Source organism: Camelus bactrianus, chromosome 30 (genome assembly GCF_048773025.1).
Source record: "Camelus bactrianus isolate YW-2024 breed Bactrian camel chromosome 30, ASM4877302v1, whole genome shotgun sequence".
Lineage (NCBI taxonomy): Eukaryota > Metazoa > Chordata > Mammalia > Artiodactyla > Camelidae > Camelus > Camelus bactrianus.
Window position 1 is genome coordinate 1,804,479 of NC_133568.1, and position 19,044 is coordinate 1,823,522.

The 19,044-nt window shown below is 34.7% G+C and overlaps 1 protein-coding gene and 1 long non-coding RNA gene across 5 annotated transcripts in view; one reads left to right on the forward strand and one right to left on the reverse strand.

The window, feature by feature from the left end:
• Positions 1-19,044, forward strand: part of LOC141575634 (junction-mediating and -regulatory protein-like) — a 189,197-nt gene that overhangs the window by 46,597 nt on the left and 123,556 nt on the right. The gene's annotated exons all lie outside the window — the stretch shown is intronic.
• LOC141575639 (uncharacterized) overlaps positions 987-19,044 on the reverse strand; it is a 39,905-nt gene continuing 21,847 nt past the window's right edge. For 2 of the 3 annotated variants that reach the window (XR_012503329.1, XR_012503328.1), the window contains exons 2-3: positions 6,449-6,526; positions 987-5,358 (exon numbers count right to left, since the gene is read on the reverse strand). This is a non-coding gene — a long non-coding RNA (uncharacterized LOC141575639). Of the gene's footprint in view, positions 5,359-6,448; positions 6,527-7,228; positions 8,010-19,044 lie in introns of all 3 variants that reach the window. The other variant, XR_012503327.1, reaches the window with a different exon arrangement.

Genomic DNA, 19,044 nt, shown 5'->3' on the forward strand with positions numbered 1-19,044 from the left:
TATATTAAGTGACAAATGCTATGGTGGAAAAAGGTATCACAGGGTACACTGAAACACTTGACCCAGTCTTAAGGAGGTCAAAGAGGAGTTCAAAAACATTTCCCAGAGATCAGGCTCTGAAAGCTGACATCTGAGTAGCCAGGCCAAGGTGAAGGGAGGAGATGCTCAGAAGCTAGGAAACCAGCCCAGAAGGGGTGGGAGAGAACAATGTAGGACAGTAAGGTGAAAAGAGAGAAATACACCAACATGATTGCAAAAAGTTTGTAGGTCAAACTAAAAGCCCCAGGGGAGAGTAAAGATTTACATGAAGAGGTGCCTATAAAACATCCAGTTGAAAATTTCTGACAGGCAGTTAGAAGAATATAAAAAAGCCTTAGGGACTAGAGATGCAGATTTGGATCCCAACATAGAGACAGTAACTAAAGCCACAAGAACACCAAAGTTCTAGCAGGAAGTGCGGACAGTCTCCACACTGAGATGTGATGGAAAGGCCCAGGGAGACTCCCAAAGCATTAACCTGTAAGAAGGTGGCAGAGGGAAAAAAATCATTCCCCTTACAAATTAAGTGATAAGACTAGGAATCTAGCTGAATATACATCCACATATATATATTTTTTCTTCTTGACTTTTTTTTTGGTCAATTAAGCTTTTCTAAAATTATACTTACAATTTGTCAATTTCTAGTGATCAGCATAACGTTTCAGTCATACGTATACACAAATATATTCATTTCACACTTTTTTCATTATAGATTACTACAAGATATTGTGTATATTTCCCTGTACTATACAGAAGAAATTTGTTTTTTAAATCTATTTTATATATAGTAGTTAATGTTTGCATATCTCAAACTCTCAATTTGTCCCTCCCCATCCCCTTTCCCCCAGTAACCATAAGATTGTTTACCATGTCTGCAAGTGTCTTTCTGTCTTGTAGATGAGTCCATTAGTGTCTTTTATTCTTTTTTTAGATTCCACATGTGAGTGATATTATATGGTATTTTTCTTTCTCATTCTGACTTACTTAGACTGATGATTTCCAAGTCCATCCATGTTGCTGCAAATGACATTATTTTATTCCTTTATATGGCTGAGTAGTATTTCATTATATAAATATACCACAGCTTGTTTATCCAGTTATCTTTTGATGGACATTTTAGGTTGGTTATAGTAAATAGTGCTGCTATTGGGGTGCATGTGCCTTTTTGAATTAGAGTTCTCTCCAGATGTATGCCCAGGAGTGGGATTGCTGGGTCATAGGTTAGGTCTGTTTTTAGTTTTTTAAGGAATCTCCATACTGCTTTTCATAATAGCTGCAACAAACTACATTCTCACCAGCACTGTAGGAGGGTTCCCTTTTTTAAACTCTCTCTCAAGCATTTATCATTTGTGGACTTTTGAATGATCACCATTCTGATTGGTGTGAGGTGATACCTCATTGTAGTTTTAATTTGCATTTCTCTGATAATTAGCAATACTGAGCATTTCTTCATGAGCCTATTGGCCATTTTTTCGTCTTCATGGGAGAATTACTTGTTTAAGTCTTCTGCCCATTTTTGGATAGGACTGTTTGTTTTTTTTTGTTAATAAGTTGTATCAGCTGTTTTTTTTTTTTTTTTTAACATTCTGGGAATTAAGCCCTTGTCAGTTTCATCATTTGCAAATATTTACTCCCATTCTATAGGTTGTCATTTTGTTTTGTGTATTGTTTTCTTTGCTGTGCAAAGATTATAAGTTCAATTAAGTCTCATTAGTTTATTTTTGCTTTTATTTCTATTGTCTGGGTTTACTGCCCTAGGAGAACATTGCTAAGATTTATTTCAGAGAATGTTTTGTCTATGTTTTCTTCTAGGAGATTTTTTTTTAATTGAAGTACAGTTAGTTTACAATGTTGTGTCAATTTCTGGTATACAGCATATTGCTTCAGTCTAGCTGAATATTTAAAAATTTATTTATACATTAAAAATTGCACATAGAAAAATGTTAACAGTGATTATTCTAAGTGATTAAAGATTACAGGTTTTACTTCAAAATAAATGTAATAAATGCATAATTAGAAAATAATAAATTTATTTTTGAAAGTTAAAATGTTTTTTCTTCTATTACAAAAACAATGTTAAATGGTCCTTAAACAAACATGATGATAAATCATGGTAAAGTTGTTGCTAAAGATGGGAGGGTTTTTAAACTTCTTTGAATACAACTAATTTAATTATGTAGATCTTTATTCAAAAATCAACTTCAAAGAAATCAAATTATTTCAAGAGTGAAGGGAAGAGATCTTTAACATACTAAAGCACATACTACAGTTATTGCAAATGTACTGGAAGGCCACACAGACACACACACACACTCTCTCCCTCCCTTCCACTAGCAGTAAAGGAAGTGCTGCCCCCTGCTGGCTGATGGCTCAGGAAGCCTATGCGGCTGCCACTGCCACGCCCACCACTGACCATCTTTTCCAGCCTGCACACAGGGTAAGGAAAGTCCTGTTACTTTCCCAACAGCATACGATTTTGTAAAGTATCTCTAATATATCACCCCACAGGATAAAGAGCATCCTAGAAAACTGGGAAAATACACTCATTTGCCTTCTCCTCTACAGTCAGACACACAAGATAAGATGAAGTCTGATCTCCAAGGCAGACAGCATTATCTGAGGTATGACCTAGAAAGGGAGAAGGTGACAGAAAAAAAAAATAGCACTTCATGGACCTACAAAAAAAGAGATGCTCACTAACAAAATGGAGATGTTAATAGCTTTGGCCCAGAATTCTGACCTTGCTTGGAACCAGTAACTTGAATTTTCAGTTAATATTAGCATAAAGCATCTATTGACAGATAACCTTAAGATAATGATAAGTGGTCTTCACTGAAAGACACCATGTCATGACATATTTTGAAAAGTAAAGAAAAGGTCTGTCCATAGAGGGAATTGAAAGGCCAAGGATTCTATTACTGAATGAGTGAATTTTGATAGATCAGATCTGTGGGTTCAATGTTCACATCTATGAAATGAAGGCACAAGATTAGTTTAGTAACTTTCAAGATTTTTTTTTTTACTGTGAGTCATAGTAAGAGATACATTTTACAGCAGGGTATCTGAATACACAAAACACAGGCAAGCTTCATGGAACAACATTATCTCTTAAATTTAGGAAGAATAATATTCATGGAAAGAGAGACAAATGAGATTAAAGCAATTGAAATTTTAAGCAGGAGGGAGATGATTAAAAGAGCAAGTTTCTGGAGGAGATATGGGGTAGACAAAATCAAAAGGACTGATATCAGTCTTGGGAATGATAGGGATCACTTTTTTCTTCACAGACAGGAGGGAAGGAGGAATCAAGAAACAAAAGCCTTTTGAGATTGAGAGGTAGAAAATTGACAGAAGCCTAGTTCTGAAATCTTCAGTCATCTCAATGAGGATAGTAAAACACTAACTGAGCAGTATAAGCTCTAGTTGTTAAATAAACATTTTATTTTATGTAGGACTGTTTAATTTTGATTCCTATTTTGTTTTATCATAGTGGAAATTTAATAAATTTCAATATTGATAACTTTTAGTAACTTACTTTACTAGAGTTAAAATTTGATTAGGATTTGACATTCTTAAAGTATTAGTGATATCTTAGACACGTTACAGATTGAGATTTAAATGAAGAAGCCAATTTAGTAAAGTGTATTTTCTGTGACCAGTATTGGTAAATATTGTTTTCTCCTTAATAATTTGACATTTTCATAAAGAAAATAATCTCAAGTATGCTGTCTGTAGACTACTTCTAAGGGAAAAACCTATATTATTATTGTAATGAATGTCATCTTCCTTGTGGAATTAAACATCTTTTTTGACTGACAAAATATTTTTAGTACATAGTATATACTAGAATTTACATTTAATTTAGCATAATTTTGAGAATTTTGAGATCATATATTCTACTTCTGTTAATATAATCTGTATTTTAAAATGTTATTTTCTATTTTTTATTTCAAATATATCACTCCAACTCTTTTTATTTCTTAAAGTAAAAATAAAAATGGGCAATGATTTGGTTTGACAAAGTAATTCTTAATTGTTTAGCAGCAATAAAGTTTATTTAACCTCTCAGTGTAGATTGGTTTTACTTTGTAACAGCAAATACTGAAGAACTTAGAGTAGGTCTGAATAAAGCTGGTGGTGAAACTAGGTTTTCTACAATACCATAATACAGGCAGTTCTCTTGTAAAGCAATATATGTGTCTCTGGAAAAAAAACCCTAAATTTCTGCAAAATTATACCCTAAAAATAAGGACAAGCAACTCAGAACTATGCAGCCTTGTAATCTATGTACTAGCAAAACTGGTAAGAGTTCTCATAAAATTCTAGTGTAGCTGAACATTTGCACCCAATATCAGTTAGTCTCCTTTGAAATGTAGTTCCATGAGGGCATTCAATTCTGTTAAAGATAAATTGTCAAAATTAAAAATTCTGATCCAGGATATAGACTTTCTTCTTTAGATACTCCCGTCTTATTTTTTTTTTTAAGTAAACATGGGGAAATATTTTCATGGCTTATTTGTATTCACAGCTCAGCCAGATAGTCTAACATTGTAGAAATCCTAGCAGTTCTTGAAGCCATTAACTGTCCTCTGTTCACCGTCTTCCACAGGATTGTCATGTGTTTTCCTTAAGGTCATCATATATTGCTAAGACTCTGTGAGAAAGCTCATCCTTCATGGGTTTAAAACATTACTATGCTGGAAACAATTCTTTCTGGACCAATGTGACTTTCACATTATACTGACCTCATCACTTAATGATGAATGATTGAACTAATTCTCACTACAGAAGTGTGTTATGTAGAAAAAAATTAGACAGTACTCTCTAGCTGTCCCATTGCTATGTCATGATTCATGTAGTGGACAATATTTGTGCACATTCATGTTTATATATACATAGTACCATGTAGTAAAGGAAAAGAGCTTTGGAATTTGGTTGACTTGGCCAATGGATTCAAATTTAGGTGACTGAGTTTTGGTTATGTGAAGTAAATACTAATTATCTGGTAGGATTCTTTTGGAGATTGAGATAATTTACATAAAACATCTAACAGAGTGATGGGCATATTGCAGATACTCAACAAGTGTTATTTCATTTCTAGTGATGAATCTTAAGACTAAAAAGATTAAGTGACTAGTTACCCCTGTACATAGCATAAGACAGATTCACTATGTAATTCTTATGAGAAATTCCTATACACACATACATACCTGTAGGTGTATAGATATATGCAGATTCTCCTACTGATTTAAGGTTTATTCTTCCCTTGATTGATTAATGTTTCACTAGTTCATATCCTTTTCTATTCGGATGTCGAAGCTGATAATGATAAAAAAAAATTGGTAGGGAAGCTCTTTCCTTGATGTAACTTCCTATAATAATTAGACTAGGATGCTGTACTAAGGTTGTGCCAGCAGTTTAATTCATGCCTGTTTGCACTTTTCCAGTCAAGTATAAAATGTTTCCCTAGCTGCCTGATAATAGTCAGACATTGGCAAATTCATTGCTTCCTTTTTTTAAAAAATGGCATCTCCCCCCGGTCAAAATAAAATATAACAGGTTGCTTGTATTATGTTACTGCATTATGTTGATTGTATGAGTTTTCCTTAGAGTAATTTATAAATGAATATGAAATTCATTAATATGAATTTAACACCTTTCTTTTGTTTTTCTGTAAAATTTCTATATGTTAAGATGGTCAGTATTTTATTCTTTTATTTATAGATAAATTACAGCAACAAAAACTATTTTCTTTTCCCCAGGTTTCCACATTTTAGTGTAAAAAGGAAAGAATATCTTCAGTGTTTCTATAACTGAGATTTGTTTACAGTATCGGCAGTTATTTACCTCACAGCACCGTTTGCAGTAATATTTAGATTTTGCATGCTCTAGATTTTAAGATGTGCTGTATGAGTTTGTAGTGGTTGTAATTTTGTTGTTTTATGTTTTGAAAGTTTAAGAATTAGAACTCACAGAATTTGGCATCACAAGTTTTCATTAAGTTTTTGAGCTGTTATGAATATTAAAATTTATAACTAGGGTTCTAAATTTACATATATTAAGTGATTAATTTTGAAATAATATTACATACAATAACATTTGTTTAGAGTCAATCGATATGTTTGATCAAATTTAAGAAGCTTGAGATACACATTTATTTTAACTATTAGAAAGAAAAAATGCCACTCTTTAAATTATGGCATCTCATCAATTTCTGAGAAGCTGAGATATGAAAATATGTGCCTTTAGACTCAATGAAATATTTCAGGTGTGTAGACTTGAGGGCTCTTCTTTGGCAAGGAGCAGATTTTGTGTTGCTGGTTTTTGAAAACCCTGCTCAATCCTATGTATCTGCACAGCTATGCTGGTTCTCCTTGTTCATTCATTTGTTCCCTCCTTTAGTACTTACTGAGTGTCCTTCAGATGCAAAGCTATGTCATGTTTCTAGTCACACAAGATTTCTTCTCTTGGAACTTCTTTTATATATCTGGAATATAACACAAAACCAAGTAATTGTTTGATGGCACAACATAGTACTTATGTCTCCAGCTAGATTCCAAACTATCATAAAGATTGTTCTTTTTCACATGTTATGTATCTGCTTCATTTCCTAGCACATAATTTGTAATTCATTGTAACTTCTTGATTAATTTAACTTTGTTTATAATGATAAGAAAAAAGTGTAGTGTGTACACCTGAAAAGGGTGTCTATATGATTATGCTTTAATATAATCAGAAGTTTTGAATTTTAGAAAAATGGAATAAAAATTTTTAACTGTAAAATGAGATACCAAAGATTTCTTCAAATAGCTAATGACTGTTCTGGATTTCTTTGACATTACAAGAAATCTAGAAAAAGCCTAATGGTCTGGCATCTGTGGCTTATTACCCAGCTGCACAAGTGAATTACTGTTTTGAACACTGTGGAATCGTGGTATGAAGAGGTGTCTAGGAGTTCTATTGCAGGGTGGACTGCCCTAGGAGGACATTGCTATGATTTATGTCAGAGAATGTTTTGCCTAGGTTTTCTTCCAGGAGATTTACAGTGTCTTGCCTTATATTTAATTCTTTAAGCCATTTTGAGTTTATTTTTGTTTATGGTGTGTGGGAGTTGTTCTAACTTCATTGATTTACATGCTGCTGTCCAGTGTTTCCAACACCATTTGCTGAAGAGACTGTCTTTACTCACTGTATTTTCTTGCCCATCTTTGTCAAAGACTGACTGTAGGTCGGTGGGTTTATTTCTGGGCTTTCTAGTCTGTTCCATTGATCCATATGCCTGTGTTTATGTCAATACCATTCTGTTCTGATGACTGTAGTTCTGTAGTGTTGTCTGAAGCCTGGGAGGGTTATTCCTTCAGCTTCATTCTTTTTCTTCAATATTGCTTTGGCAATTCTGGGTCTTTTGTGATTCCATGTAAATTTAAGATTATTTGTTCAAATTCTATAAAAAATGACCTGTGTAATCTGATAGAGATCACATTAAATCTGTAGATTGCTTTGGGCAGTATGACCATTTTAACAATATTGATTCTTCCAATCCAGGAGCATGGGGTATCTTTCCATTTTTTAGAAACTTCTTTAATTTCCTTCATCAATGTTTTATAGTTCTCCGTTGAATTTTATTAAGTGCGTTTTCTGCATCTATTGAGATTATCATGTGGTTTTAGTCCTTTCTCTTGTTGTTGTGAATTATTACATTGATTTGCATGTGTTGAACCACACTTGTGTCCCTGGGATGAACCCCACTTGACCATGATATATGATCTTTTTTATGTGCAGTTGCATTCTATTTGCTAGTATTTTCTTGAGGATTTTTTGAATCTATGTTCTTCTGTGATATTGGTCTTTAATTCTCTTTTTTGGTGGTGTTCTTGCCTGTTTTTGGTATCAGACTGATGGTGGCTTCATAGAATGAGTTTGGGAGTATTCCCTCCTGCTTGTTTTCTTTCTATCAGCTTTATAATATTCTGGAAAGCACAAGAAGAAAATATGGTTAAGTGGCATAAGGCTGTGACTATGGTAAGTACACCTAATGAGTAGTTTTCCCAACAACATAAATTCTTTTGTAACAAAAAGGGAGGGAAAGTGACTGCTTAAAGAGGTAAGATGTGAAAGGCTACTCTACCACACACATTTCTTGTCAGTCACACAGAAGTTGTCAAATAATTATCCCCTGTCACTCAGAAAAAGGTAATATTGTGAGAACACACTGTCCACAGAACCCCCTGTCCACTTCAGCATAGGCATCAATTTCTCTGCCCTGCTCAATGAGGACACCCAGCCGTGGATACAGGAAAGAGGCCTGATGCCCAAGCACCATCACATCCCATGACAGGGCCATTCCCTTCCCCTGGAGGGGCAGACAAACTCAGAAAGCCCCCAAAACCTGGGCGGATGGCCTTAGTAGTGTTCGTTTTCCAAGACTCTGAGCCCCAACATATGTTGTTTGCATCCAAAAAGAGGCTGTATTAACAGATACACACAATTATATAAAAATAGATAAGCACAAGGACCTACTGTATATCACAAGGAACTATATTCAATTTCTTGTAATCTACAGTGGAAAAGAATCTGAAAAGAAAAAAAAAAATATATATATATACTGAATCACCCTGCTGTACAGCTGAAACTAACACAACATTTTAAATCAAATATACATCAATAAAATGTTCTGAAAATGCAGCTCTAAAAAGCAATAGAGTCATGGTGTGAGCTGCCAGGCCCAGTGAAGGAATTTTGAGAGGTGAATGTTTTAAAAAATAATTCCTAATACCCTGAGATAACTATTTCCAGGATGGTGCAATTTTACCTTTAAAAAGGGAAAGAGAAAACAAAAAAAAAAAACAAAAAACTCAGACATCACCATCCTGGAATTAACCAGCACACAATTAAATTTTGGAAAAGAAAACACAAAACAGTAATGCAGTCATTCATCAGATTCACAAAGGAAAACCAAAAATGCCAGCTCCTTACTGAGCTTGATTTCAAACAGAAGGCTGGTAAAGGTTACAGCATGAAAAAGTAATTCTAATAATTAAACAAAACTTCATAAAATGAACAGGACTGGCAAAAGTATGTTTCTGGTAAATCAACTCAGGGGATGTCCAAATATAATGCAAAAAGCTCATATAATTTTAAATTTTCCAGAAGCCTCCCCAACTTTTTTAAAGAAGTAAAAACAAAAAAAAGATAGAATTGACTTTAGCAATATATTTATACTTAATCCAATAGAGTCAAAATATTATCATTCCTGCATATAATCAACAGAAAAAAATATGAGATATTTCACATGCTTTTATTCATACTAGACCTTCAAAATCTGAATCTATTTTACACGTACCGTGCATCTCAACTTCAGCTGGCTATGTATCAAGCAAGCAATAATTACATGTGGCTAGCGGCTGCCACTTTGTTTTCTGTGCATTTTTTGGTTTTTGTTTTGTTTGTTTGGGAGGGTAATTAGGTTTTTATTGATTTATATTTAATAGAGGTACTGGGGAGGGAACCCAGGACCTCGTGCATGCTGGGCACATGTTCTATCACATAGCTATACCCTCCCCCCTAGCAGCTGCCACTTTGGACAGGGCAGATCTCAATGGATACATTGCACTTATTTGTAAGTCCAAGTCTTCTCAAAAAAGAATCCCAATGGCAACCACTTAAGTGCATGCCTTCAGAAAATATAATTTCAATTATAGTTTTTAAGTTTTTCCACTTCACCAAGGATGCTCTCTACTGTGATAAACAAGCAGGTGGTTTCTCTATCCCTCATGGAGTCCCTGAAAGCAACTGGTAATGGGAGCAGAATGGGGGACTTCTGAACTCTCTGTGCCTTTGAGGATCCCTTTGGAGAAAAGAGACATTTTACTTCTGTTCCAGTCTCTTCACCTCCCCAGAAGAGTGTCTTCACTACATCACCATGTCTTTTCTTTCCTCAAATCCACCTCTCATTCCATTGCTGTCGGTTTTAGTCTCCCCAAACAGAAAACCAGGGGTACTCCCCCATTTTTAACACATCACCAAGCCTCAGTGTGTCCTTCTACAAAAATACCCCACTACTTTTCCTCACCCTGACTTTGGCTTCTCCACACCCAGTCTCTTGTAGTTTACATGTGAACTAAGATTTAAGAATTACCCCACCTCCCAGCCCCGACACATACACCCTAACTGTTGTTCATGGCCTGTTCCCACATTCTCAGACAATGGCCTTCATCTCCCCCACACATGTGGTCCTGGTTGTTCATGGACCTGGGAATCTACCTTTGCGGGACTGTGGAATTCTGTTCATGCTAGTTCCATTCCAGGCCATCTGGCTCCAGACACATGTCCCAGGAAACCATTTCCAGTGATTCTGGACTCCCTGGCCCCACCTTTCCTTGGAGCACATGCTCATCAACAGCACCCCACCAACCCTACCCTCATCAGGTCCACAGTGGAACCTGCACTCGGTTTCTCTCCACTCCCCACAAGCATGACTCACTCTGCTCTTCTACACGTTCAGGGAAGAGGTAAGGTCCTTCCTATAGTTACAGTATGTCTCCTACAACCATTCATCCCTACCTTCCTCCAGGGTGTTTCCAAATTTGGAATAAATGACACTTGTAAAAATCATCTGAAATTTGGAGAAGCTAGTGTGTGAATCAACCTATCTATCGTTCTATGGTGGTTTCAGAGATATTTTAAAAGAACTAGATTAAACTGAATCCTGATTTTTCTTTATTGCATGTGAAAGTGTAAATAAGAAGACAATGGAAGACCTTCCTAATGTCTAATATAAGCCAGGCTATAGCAAGTTGTCCATTTTTATTAGGTTTTGAAGATTTTTATTTTTTAAGTGAGAGGTCTTTATTTTAGAAAACTAATCAATATGATTAAATTTAAGTTTGACAGAATCTACTGTTAATGACAAATTAATAGCAAGTAATTCATGCCAAGAACTTGAGCTACACATTTCCATCTTGTGTCTGCCAGGGACCAGTGATCAGTACAGAGACTGAGCTTGGTTTGATATTTATATTTGTAGATGTGCTTCTTTAAATTTTTCTCAATAGAGGCAGCTAGCTCACCAAAATAATGTTTTCAATTTTTTTATATTTTAAAGACAGAAGAAAAGCTCATTATGTTACTTGTTAAATCTTGTAAACTCTTATAATTCTAGTAACCTCAGAGACCATAATGATGGCTTCATAAACAGTACATATAAGTGAATATTTTGATGACACTGATTGGTAGACATATATCTCAAATTTTTTTTAGAAACTGTTTCTTTGTGCTGTGGAAGTATTTGAGGTCCCCCACTGCCTTGGTGCTGTGTTCTTCCACTTGGAGTGAGACACTCATTCCCCTGTGGCAGCTAAGATGGCTATCAGAGAACGTGGAGTGAGCATCAGCTAGCCTGAAGTCCCTAACACTTCCCTTCCATGTCGGATTTCCATGAGAATGAAGCCCAAAGGGATAAGCGAAGAGTGGAAGATATTAAATTTGGTTTGGGCTCATTGCCTGTTTTTCTCGAAATCAGTGCAAGTTTCCTCCTAACCCACTGTGATTTCATTTTGACAGTGGCAGTGGGTTAATCTGTATGTGCTCTCTGAGCATTTTTGCTAGTTTAATGACAATTTTTTTTATTTTTACTTTTTAAAATTGAATTATAGTTAGTTTACAATGCCTCAATTTCTGGTGCACAGCACAAGTCTTCAGTGATACATAAATATATATATATATATTAATTTTCATATTCTTTTTTAAAAATTGTCTACCACAAGATATTGAATATAATTCCCTGTGCTATACAGTAAAACTTATTTTTCTATTTTATATATGTCACTCAGAATCTGCAAATCTCAAATTCCCAGTTTATCCTTTCCAAATCCCCTCTCCCCTGGCAACCACAAGTTTGTATTATATGTCTGTGAGTCTGTTTGTTTTACATATAAGTTCATTTGTCTTACTTTTTAGAGTCCACATATAAGTGATATGTGGTATATTTCTTTCTCTTTCTGGCTTAATTCACTTAGAATGACATTCTCCAGGGACATCCATGTGGCTACAAATGGCAATATGTTCTCAATTTTCATGGCTAAGTAGTATTCCATTGTATAAATATACCATAACTTCTTTATCCAGTCATCTGTCAGTGAACATTTAGGTTGCTTCCGTGTCTTGGCTATAGTAAATAGTGCTGCTATGAACATTAGGGTGCAGGTGTTTTTCTGAATTAAGGATTCTTCTGTATATATGCCCAGGAGTGGGAACACTGCATCATATGGTAAGTCTACTTTTAGTCTTTGGAGGAGTCTCCATACTGTTTTCCACAATGGCTACACCAAACTACATTCCCACCAAAAGTGTAGGAGGGTCCCTTTTGAACAACACCCTTTCCAGCATTTGTCATTTATAGACTTTTGAATGATGGTCATTCTGACTGGTTTGAGGTGAAACCTCATTGTAGTTTTAATTTGCATTTTTCTGATAATTTGTGGTATTGAGCATTTTCTAATGTGCCTTTGGCCATTTGTATATCTTCATGGGAGAATTGCTTGTTTAGGTGTTTTGCCCATTTTTGATTCGGGTTGTTCGTCTTTTCTTATTAAGTCACATGAGATGTTTATATATTCTGGAGATCAAGCATTGTCAGTTTCATCTTTTGCACATATTTTCTCCTATTCCATAGGTTGCCATTTTGTTTTGCCTATGGTTTCCTTTGCTGTGCAAAAGCTTGTAAGTTTAATTAGGTCCCACTAGTTTATTTCTACTTTTATATCTATTTCTTTGATAGACTGCCCTGGGGAACATTGCTGAGATGTATGTGAGACAATGTTCTGCTTGTTTTCTTCTAAGAGATTTATTGTGACTTGTCTTATGTTTAAGTCTTTAATCCATTTTGAGTTTATTTTTGTTTATGGTGAGAGGGAGTATTTTAACTTCATTTATTTACATGCTGCTGTCCAGTTTTCCCAAAACCATTTGCTGAAGAGACTGTCTTTATTCCATTGTATGTTCTTGCCTCCTTTGTTGAAGATTAATTGACCAAAAGACTGTGGGTTCATTGCTGGCCTATTTTGTTCCATTGATCCGTATGTCTGTTTTTGTATCAATACCATGCCTTTTTGATTAATGTAGCTCTGTAGTATGGTCTGAAGTCTGGGAGGGTTGTTCCTCCAGCCTCATTTTTTTCCTTCAGTTATGTTTTGGCAATTCTGGGCCTTTTGTGATTCCATATAAATTTTATAATGATTTGTTCCAGTTCCGTGAAATATGTCCTTAGTAATTTGATAGGGGTTGCAATAAATCTGTAGATTGCCTTGGGAAATGTGGCCATTTTAACAATACTGATTTGTCCAATCCAGGAGCATGGGATATCTTTCCATTTTTTAAAGTCTCCTTTAATTTCCTTGTAGTTCTCCATGTATAAGTCTTCCACTTCCTTGGTTAGATTTACTCCTAGGTATTTTATTACTTTAGGTGTAATTTTAAAAGAGATTGTTTTTTTACTTCCTTTTCCTGTTGATTCATCATTAGTGTAAAGAAATGCAACTGATTTTTGTACATTAATCTTGTATCCTTTTGTACATTAATCTCGTGATCTTGTATCCTTGTACCTTGCCAAATTCTTTCATTAGTTCGTGTAGTTTTTGTGTGGACCTTTTAAGGTTTTCTATATATAGTATCATGTCCTCTGCATATAGTGACGATATTTTAGCTTCTTTTCCAATTTTTATCTCTTTTATTTCTTTTTCTTGCCTGATTGCAGTGGCTAGGACTTCCAAGATTATGTTGAATAGAAATGGTGAGAGTGGAGAACCTTGCCTTTTGCCAGATTTTAGTAGGAAGGTTTTCAGCTTTTCAACATTGAGTTCTATGCTGGCTGTATGTATGTCATAAACAGCTTTTCTTATGTTAAGATATGTCCCCTCAATACCTACTTTGGTGAGGATTTTTATCATAATGGGCAGTGAATCTTATCAAATGCTTTTTCTGCATCTATTAAGATGATCATGTGGTTTTTGTCCTTTCTCTTGTTGTTGGGGTGTATTACATTGATTTATTTGCATATGTTGAACCATCCTTGTGTTCCTGGGATGAACCTGACTTGATCATGGTGTGTGATCTTTTCTATGTGCTGTTGGATTCTATTTGCAAATATTATGTTGAGAATATTTTTATCTATGTTTCCTCAGTGATATTGATCTGTGAGTTACTTTTTTGGTAGTGTCTTTGTCTGGTTTTGTATCAGGGTGATGGTGACTTCATAGAATGAGTTTGTGAGTACCCCCTCTTTTTTAATCTTCTGGAAGATTTTGAGAAAGACTGGTATGAGTTCTTCTTTGTATGTATGATAGATTTCCCCAGTGAAGCCATGCAGTTCTGGACATTTGTTCATTGGGAGTTTTTTTTTTTTTTTTAATGCTTATTCAATTTCATTTCTAGTGATCGGTTTGTTCTAATGTTAAATTTCTTCTTGATTCAGTCATGTGGACTGTATTTTTCCAGAAACCTGTCCTTTTCTTCAAGGTTATTCATTTATTTTCCATAAAGATGTTCACAGTATTCTCATATTATATTTTGAATTTCTGTGGTAATGGTTGTAATTTCTCCATTTTCCTTTCTTATTTTGATTGTGCTCTGTCTTTTCTATTCTTTGCAAGCTAGGCTTGAGGTTTGTCAATTTTATTTACTCTTTCAAAAAAAAAAAACCAGCTGTTTGTTTGATTGAATTTTTCAATTGTTTTTTAAATCTCTATTTATTTCCTCCCTGATATTTATTGTTTTCTTCCTTCTGCTGACTTTAGGTTTTGTTTGCTCTTCTTTTTCTAATTATTTTAGTTGGTTAGTTGTTTATTTCAGATTGTTAATCTTTTCTGAGGAAGACCTTTACTGCAATGAACTTTCTTCTTAGAAATGCTTTCACCGCATCCCATAGATTTTGCGTGGTTGTGATTTTTGTCATTTATCTCAAAGTATTTTTAAATTTCTTTTTTGATTTTTTCATTGACCCATTGGTTTCTTAGTATCATGTTTAATTATCATGCTGTCATTTCTTTCTCCTTTGTTTTTCTGTAGTTGATTTCTAGTTTCATGCATTGTGTTCAGAAAAAAATGCTTAAAATAATTACTATTATCTTAAAATTGTTGAGTCTTTTTTTGCGCCCAAGTACATGATCCATCCTAGAAAATGTTCCATATGCACTTATGAAGAATGCATATTGTATTTTTTTTAGGATGTATGTTCTGAAATATCAACCATGTCTAATTTGTATATTGTATCATTTAATTTCTGTTGCATTATTAAATTTGCATCTGGAAGATCTTCCAGTGAGGATAATGGGATATTTTAATTTCCTACCATTATTTTATTCCCAGCAATTTCTCCTTTTATATCTGTTAGTATTTGCTTTATGTATTTAGTTGCTCCTACATTGGGTATAGTTATGTTAATGGATGTAATATCTTCATCTTGTATTGCTCCTTAAATCGTAAAATGTTCTTCGTCTTTCTTTATGGTCTTTGTTTTAAAGTTCATGTTGTGTGAACTCAGTATTGCTACTCCTGCTTTCTTTTCATTTCTTTTTGTGTGTAATATCTTGTTCAATTTGCTCACTCACAGTCTATTTGTGTCCTTTTCCCAAAGTGGGTCTCTTGTATGTGGCATATTGTAGGTTCTTGTTTTATTATCCAGTCTGTCACTCTATGCCTTTTCATTAGAGCATTTAACCTATTGAAATTTAAAGTAATTTCTGATAAACCTTGGTTTATTGCCATTTTGAACTTAATTTTGCAATTGATTTGGCATTTTTCCCTTGCTTCTTTCTTTCTCTTGTTGTGTGTGTTTTTTTTAAAGTTTTCCTTTCTATTATCTTGGTTAATTTTTAGTTTTTGTGACTTTCTTGTAAGTTATTGTCTTATGGTTACCCAATTTTGTACATATATTAACCCATTACTGTATCTGTTTGTTTAAAACATATAGTAATACAAGCTCAAACCCATCCTACCAAGAATGAAAAAATTAAAGAATGAAGAAAACTCTTATGTTTTCTTGCTCCCCTCTCCCACTCTTAATGATTTAGAAGTCTTCTTTTACAATTCCATGTTTATTCTGTTGTAATTCATGGTAATTATCACCTTTCCAATTATGGTTTTCTCCTTTCAAAAGCAAACTGCTTCTTTTCGATTTAGAGTATACCGTTCAATATTTCTTTTAGTATAGATTTAGTGTTGCTAAATTCTTTTATTTTTGCTTGTCTGTGAAGATATTTATTTCTTCTGCTATTCTGAAGAATAGACTTGCTGGATAAATTATCCTAGGCTGAATCTTTTTTGTTTGTTTGTTTTTCATTCAGGACTTTGAATATATCTTGCCACTCCCTTCTGGCTTGTAGTGTTTGTGTAGAGAAATCAGCTGAAAGTCTTATGAGTATTCTTTTGTAACTAACTCTGTTTTTCTCCTTATGCCTTTAGAACCATTACTTTATGTTTAACCCTGGCCATGCTGATTATAATATATCTTAGTGTGTGTCTGTTTGGTTTCTTCTTGTTTAGGTCCCTTCATACTTCCTGTACTCGTATATCTGATTGCTTCTTTATGTTTCAGAAGTTCTTAATTATGATTTCTTCAAATACCTTTTCAATCCTGTTTGCTATTTCTTCTCCTTCTGAGACCCCTGTTATGTGTAGGTTTTGGCAAGCTTTATATTATCCCATAGGATAATTGTTTTCATTGAATTTTGTTCTTTCATTGGTTTTTGTTTGTTTTCCTCTCTTCTGATTAGTTGATTTCTGTTGTCCTGTATTCTAAACCACTTATTAATTCCTCTGCATTAAGTAGCCTACTTTTTTTTTTTACAACTTTTAACTCAGCTCTTATCTCAGCAAATGTGTTTTCCTATTTTAAATCACTCCTCTTTATAAAGTTTCAATTTCCTATTTGACATATTCTTTGCCTCTATATACAATCTCTTTTTGCGTCTTTAGTACTTTTATCTCTCCTTTTTTGAAATCATGATTTAATAGATTATCAAGGTCTATTTCATGATCATTCTTTCAGGGGATTTTACCTGTTCTTTTAAATGGGGTTGTTCCTCTACTACTTTATTTTGCTTATATCTCTCCTGCACTATTGATTATGGAGCATGGTTGTCTTTTCTGTTTCTAAAGGTTTTCTTTTTACTTATTTACCTAAAACAGATACAGAAATAAAGTTAAAAAATAAATTTAAAAGAAGAGAATAAGATTTGAAAACAGATTATGAACAATAACAGAAGAACTAGTCAAAGAGAAATAAAAATTGAGAAGTTTTAAAGTCTTAAAATTAGAAAATAATATATGAAAACTTATTATAATAAATAAGAGAACAAAACAAAGAGATAAAAAGCAAATTGTGAGAAATTTAAAAAGCTTAAAAGAAGAAAAAATTTGAGAACTTAGTCTAATCGATAATAGAAGAATAAAGCAAAAAGAAATAAAAATGAAATTGAGACAAACTAAAAACAATTTAAAATATTTTAAAGGCCAATTTTAAAAGGGATTAAACATAGAAACATAAAAATCTTTTAAATGTAAAAATTTAAAAAGTAAAAGAAAAATGAAAAAATGTGGATATGTTCTTGTGGGCACTATGTGCTCTTAATAATTTTGTTGATAGCTCTGTCTGAAGTATGGGTGGTTACTATGTCTTCCTGTCTTTTGCCTGTTATCCTTTTTGTTGGGGATTTGGCCTGTGATCTGGTAGCAAGAGTCTTCCCTGGCTATTAAATGAGATCTCCTTTTTATTTTGTGATTGTCACTGCTCCTGTTCTCACCCTGCTGCATGAACTCTACTCACTGGTTCCAGAGGCCCTCCAGTTGTTCCCCTGATCTGTGCTTCTCCTAGTGCCATGTGTCATGTCTCCTCCAAATGCTGTATTGTGGTGGTGCACTTGTGCATGTTAGGTGGTTGGGTCTCTCTGCCTTTCAGTGCCCCTCCCAACTTCACTTCAGTTCCATGCTCTTTAGGTGGACTTGGATAAAGTGGTCATACCAGCCATCACCCGTGCTCTATGCCAGAACTCTTCTCCTTGTTCATTTGTCTTAGAACCATGAGTTCACAGAGGTACTGCAGCAGAACTTTCCTATTTGCCTGGGGCTGTAAACAAATCTGAGTCCCACCTATGAGGTTGCAGAACCCCTAGGTAGGGATTGAGATTTCAACCATGCCTCCACCTGGGTGCACATTAGAGTATATGGTGGGTGTGTTTAAACCCCACCTCTCTTCAGAAAAGACACCAGAAATGATGCCACAAGTCTTCAAAGACAAAAGCTATGGCACCCCTCCCCCCAGGGCACACCAGCAGTGTTTCTTTGCCTTTTTTTTTCATATTTTATGGGGGACTCATGTTGTTCTGCTTTGTATACCTTTCCAGTGATGGCACACAGCATATTGAAATCTCCTGAGATTGCCTTTGTACAGTTGGCCTGAGTCCTCCATCAGGCTCAGGCAGTCTGTTTCATCCCACACCTGTTGGTTGGTGTCTAAGCCTGGGGGTCATGAGGACCCTTTTTGCCCATTTAACTTTGTTCTGTCAGTCAAGGGATATTCTATACAATTTCAAGCCTCAGAGGTTCCCCCTCCATCCAGCTGACCTCTTCATTGGAGTGGGAGGGACCCAGCAAATGAGCACTATACCACCTTTGCTGCTCCCTCCCCATGGGACTGGACTGCACTATTTCCCTTTTTCTTCCTTTTATTTTCCTTTTCTCCTACCAGATTAATGGCGTGTTTTGTCTTTTGATGAAAGTGAGGTTCTGTTAAAGTTCAGCAGACTTTCTGATTGGATAGGTGGGTCAGTGGATGTCAGTCTTGTTGCATTTGTGGGAGAGGGTGAGCTAAGAGTGTCGTTCTACTCCACCAACTTGGCCCTTCTTGATTTTTTCTTTTTTTAAATGTACAGTAGTCTAGTGTCTGTATAAGTGTCAATTGTAGTGGGATTTTGTCCAGTAAGCCTAAAATTTCTTCTTTGAAATAAACTA